Here is a 5630-nt window from a genome sequence, read left to right as displayed (position 1 = left end):
TTTCCTATGCTCCAATTTTCCTTTATCCTTGCATAATCATTTCTGTGAACCTTTAGATCATTTTCAAATGGACAAAGAACTATGGGGACATATTTTCACACCTCATCTGTGTGTTAAAACATTCTTCAGTTACCTCTTTCAGAAGAAACAAATAATTTTATCTTTTCCAAAGAGATTTATTTCCTATCTCTTACTATTATTGCCTTACTCAGGAGTTTTCTAATCAATATGTAGAAATTCCATCTAGGTATGATATGTTGTAAAGAGTATTTCTGTCTAGTTAAGTCAACGTACAGAATCTCATGCCATTTGAGGTATACAGAAGCAACACTTAAGAATGGAGTGTCCTCGAAGATCCTTGTATCGAAAGTTTCCCGGTATGACCACGGGCATTTATTTTTTTAATTTAATTTAATTTTTTAAATTAATTTATTTATTTGTTTTTATTTTGGGCTGTGTTGGGTCTTCGTTGCTGTGCGCGGGCTTTCTCTAGTTGCGGTGAACGGGGGCTACTCTGCGTTGCAGTGCGCGGGCTTCTCATTGTCGTGGCTTCTCTTGTTGTGGAGCACGGGCTCTAGGCGCAGGGGCTTCAGTAGTTGTGGCATGCCAGCTCGAGAGCGCAGGCTCAGTATTTGTGGCGCACGGGCTTAGTTGCTCCATGGCATGTGGGATCTTCCCGGACCAGGGATCGAACCTGTGTCCCCTGCATTGGCAGGCAGATTCTTAACCACTGCACCACCAGGGAAGCCCATCATGGGCCTTTAAAGCATAGAGCTGCGGAGAAATCATTTAGCACCAGATCATGACTGGCATTTCTTCTGTTTCTGCAGAACCCTTTAAGATTGAGATTCTTACTTCTTGAGAGGAAGCTGTAGGAGGAAGTCTTGGACTGGGGAATTAGAAAGAGACCACAAGAAATGCCCCACTGTCTCAATTATCTTAAGCTGTCCCAACCCTGATCTAAAAGGAACTCAATATTAGTCTGTTAGGAGGCAGAGCGTGAGAATGACAGCAAAGTTCTGATTGAAATACTGTGTGCCCGTTTTTAAATTAAGCATTTTGCATGGAGATATCTAAAAGTCCACACTAGCTAATGGTGACAAAGTAGCTTTCTGAAAGAAATGGAGAAGTAACTTCACGTCTGAGTTGACACCTTGATAATTTATACATGTACTCTGCCTAGCTTCCTTCAGGGGAAAAAAAAAATTCTCCACATAATTCCCTTCTCCCCACTCTCCTTCCCCCTCCTTTAAAGGAATGGCTCCATATGGAACATGGTCTGTCGTTAGCAAGGCAAGGGAAGGGTTGATGCCTCAGAATATTTATTACACCCTTACTCTGTGCAAGACATTTCTAAACTTTGGGGCTACAATCTACAAGGATTCTGCAGCTCCTGCCCTTCTGAAGCTCATCCCCTAGAATAGTCTTTCTCTACCCTTTTCCATGCTTGCCCCCTACCAAAGGAAATTTATTAGAAATGTTTTTGTCTGACTGGCTCCACTATGAAATTTTAATACTACAGATATACTGTATATCTGTTTATGTATTGTGTTTAATACTATAGATATATTATATAGCTGTTTACGTATTGTGTATATCTGTGCTTTAAACATAGAAAGATTAAGATTTTTTTGTCCCTCAAAGAACCAAATTTTACCCTTTGGGGTGATATTATCCCTGTGAAAAATGCATACTGTAGGGGAAAGACAGAAGTCAGAAAATAAATAAGATAAATAATTGTGATGAATAAAATGAAAGAAACAAAAGGGACCAAAAATTGGAGTGTGTGACTTTGCATAGAGACAACCAGTTGCTTGCACTGACTAAAAGAGGGAAAGGAAGCAAACTGCAGCCTCTGCGTATCTTTCTTTCTTCTCTACCTCAGTTGTACTGGGAATATAGGACTGTTTCATTAGCCCTGTGTAAGCAGTGGGTAGGGATGCTCGTAACTTCCTGGTCCCATTTTCCCTGAAGCCCGGTGTTTAAATCCCCCATCAGAAACTTAAAAGGAAAAGAAAGACTGAATGTAATCCACGATGTACAAGTAATTTCTCTCTTCCTGTTTTTCAAACAGACTCACGTTAAGTCGTGCTGCCTCTCTTAAACAACCTATACACCCCCAACAGCAAGGCTGCCAAAAGCCACTCATTCGGGGAACCCAGTCTACCTGGTCATTGGTTCCTGTGCAGCTCTGAATGGGCCATTGTTCCCTAGTATGGGTGTGAGACTATCAAAGATACATTTAACTTGATATGTCTGTGGTGGAACAAAGCATGTATATTTGCATAATGCTCTCCACATATTCCAGCAAAATAATGAAGGCAAGGTAGCCGAATGCTGCAGAACAATATAGTGCCCTGGTTATACACTCCGGTACAGGTTTTAGAGTCCAGACCACTGTTTGCAAATTGGCAGGTAATTTAACCACTCTAAAACTCAGTTTATCCATGTGTAAAATGAGAATAATGACACTACCATACATAATGGGTTGTTATAAGAAATAATGTAAGTTATGTAAGTTTTATATATATGTATATATATATATTTATATATTTATTTATGTTATTTAGTATAATACATGGAGCATAGAAAACCCTCTATACATACCCGCTGCTATTACAACTATTTCTACAAGACAACCATGTTTTGTTTTGGGTTTCCTACCTAGTTTTGCTATTTTTTTAGCATAACAAAATTAAAATTTGTTTAACATCAAAGCAGGATCTCTAGTATTTAATCATGAGTAACATTTTGCCTGATCTGCCTTTTAGTTACCCTTGCCCTTTAGTTATGTTTGTTGGTATTTTTCTAAACTAATCTGTTACTTTATTTTCTTTTGGCTGCCAAGTTACAGTTTATAACTGTAATTGTTACTACCCTTCATTCAGGGCTATGAATGAGTGAGTTAATACTAGAAGATCTACTAACTTTAGTCTTTATGAAGGCTTACACAATCTGAGTCCTAGAATATTCAAAAACAAGCTCTGTCTTCCCAATTCTTCCCTGAATCTGAATCAGCTCTGAGATCTCTATCCCGGCTATTAGCATCACCATCCTGATCACTGTCTATGCTAATCCTCAGGGTCCTCTGGTGTCATGCACAATCTAGTGTCTCACCATGTCTATGTAATATCTGTTATGAGTTCCTGACTCTCCATTCCTTTTCTAAAACCTATTTCCTCAAAAGAGGTGCTCTTCCCACATTCCATACACATGGTCAAGGACAATGAAAAGGACATTCATCATGTTTAGGGCCACCTGGCATGTTTAAATATCCTTCCTGTGTCTGGGGAATTCCCCATAGTTTTCTTAACCTGCTTAGTTAAGGTTCAGGGATTCACCCAGGGGCAGATCTTGGTTTCGTAGGGCTTGAAGCTAATGCAATTTAGGGGAAATTTCTTTCATAATAAAAAGCAGCCAAATTTTGAACTTAAAATTAGGTTTAAAAATTAAGTACTTATTTAGAATGAGAAAAAAAATTTAAAAAACTGACCACTACCATAAACATCACAAATTCCGAAAAAGAATGTAATTTCAATTGCCTAATGCACCTCTTTAATATTTTTCTTTATTATTCTTTATTATATATTTATTATTATTTTAGCTGCATAGTCTTTGATTGCCTCTTCACATGCAGAGGCTTTATAATATATTTTTAATAAAGAATAGAAAGACACTCGAGACTGTCCTTTAGTAAGGTTGGTCAAAGTTTTTTTTATTATTGTCAATAGTTTAGAGAAGTCTCTTTACGCTTCACAACACATAGCTGGTCATGTTGTGTAAATTTAGTAAGTGGGACCGGGAAGGCAGGGCTGCAGTTACAGTATCTTTCTTGTGTAAATTTTCCCAAACCTATGACCATCCTAAGACTCTCCCAGGGCCTTGGAAGGGGTCTGTGCAGATGAGAGGTCCTGCGGCTGAAGCTTCATTAGCTCCGTGGTGCATCCATCTCTGGAGACGGTTAGGTTTCACCCATCAGACGTAATCATAAAGATTTCACTCCGGAAGTGAACAACCTTAGGAAGCAGGAGTCCTTGCAATCTACCATTTCACAAAAATGACAATAGAGGCATCGGCTCTTCCAGGACGTCCTTGGTGAAACTTGTGTTGAGTTCCCAGAATCACTGGCTCCGTGGTCCCTGTGCCCAGCAGCAGCGAAGCCCTCTCCCCTTCTGCAGCCCTCCCAGCATACGGCATGATGTGGCCTGTGGCTACGGATCCTGGCTGCATGGCCTATGGGCCAGCGCTCAGAAATTCCATGAGGTACCAAACATCCTTTATTAAATTAAAAAAAAAGCTTTTGTCCTAAACTCACTAGAGTAGTTTCCGTTTGCAGTCTTGAATCCTGACTCGTGTGCAAGGGAGGGCCAAGGCCAAGGCTGAGGCAGCGTGAACCTGCCTGAGGTGATGGCGTGACCCGAGGATGGAAAAGTGAATCAAAGCATAGCGCATGGGTGAAAACTAGCGTCCAAATACCAGGAAAGTAAGGATGAAGATCAAACACATGGGGCCCAGAGTTGAAGGCAGGAGTCAGGGGGCCAAAATTCTTGATTAGTGGAAGGAGGTGAAGGCAAAGGAGATTGGGAAAAGGCAAAGAAGTGTAGGTCAAGAGTCCATCTGATGGGACAGCAGTTGGGTGGTATGAATGAGGGTTGGGTGGGCTTAAAAAGAAATGGAAGCAGACTCACAGATATAGAGAACAAACTAGTAGTTACCAGTGGGGAGAGAGGGGGATGGGGCAATATAGGGGGCGGGGGAAAGGGAGATACAAACTGTTGGGTATAAGATAAGTCAAGGATGAATTGTACAACAGGGGGAATATAGCCAATATTTTGTAATAACTGTAAATGGAAAGGAGCCTTTAAAAATTGTATAAAAATTTACTGCATAGCACAGGGAACTCTACTCGATACTCTGTAATGACCTATATGGGAAAAGAAATCTAAAACAGAGCGGATATAGGTATATGGATAACTGATTCACTTTGCTGTACAGCAGAAACTAACACAACATTGTAAATCAACTGTATGTCAATAAAAATTAATTAAAAATAAAAATTTAAAACTTGCATAAAATTTAAAAATTTCTGATAAAAATTAAATATCATAACTAAGAGGAAAAAATAAAATTTTGTCTTCAAGATATCATTAAAAAAAAAAGAAATGGAAGAAGCCTGCACAGTACAATCACTCAGGCTCTCATTAGCTTGCATTGGGAAATAAAAGCCTTCCAACCTCTTCCCACCTTCTTTTCTGCCCTGCAGTATGTTCTCTATGCAAAAAAACTGTTGAGGCCATTGTAATTGCCTTAATTAAAAAAAAAAAATCAATTGTGGCTCCCCATTGCCTACAGAACATTACAGAACTCATTAGCCTGGCATTTCTTACCCTCTCTCATCTAGGTCAATCCATTCCTCCAACTCATTCCTCGTTTATCTTCTCATACCTAATATTAGAGGCACACGAAACTATTTAATGTTTCCTAGACATGCATTGCATTTTCCCACAGTCTTGTTGTTCTTTCTGCCTGGGGTGCCCTCCCCGCCTTATCTCAGCACATCCAAATCCCTCTGTCTTCCAAAGCCCAGTTCAAATGCCACATCTCTTCTTCAGCAGCAATATTTCTTCGCC

Source organism: Delphinus delphis, chromosome 10 (assembly GCF_949987515.2).
Source record: "Delphinus delphis chromosome 10, mDelDel1.2, whole genome shotgun sequence".
Lineage (NCBI taxonomy): Eukaryota > Metazoa > Chordata > Mammalia > Artiodactyla > Delphinidae > Delphinus > Delphinus delphis.
This window is presented reverse-complemented; position numbering follows the sequence as displayed.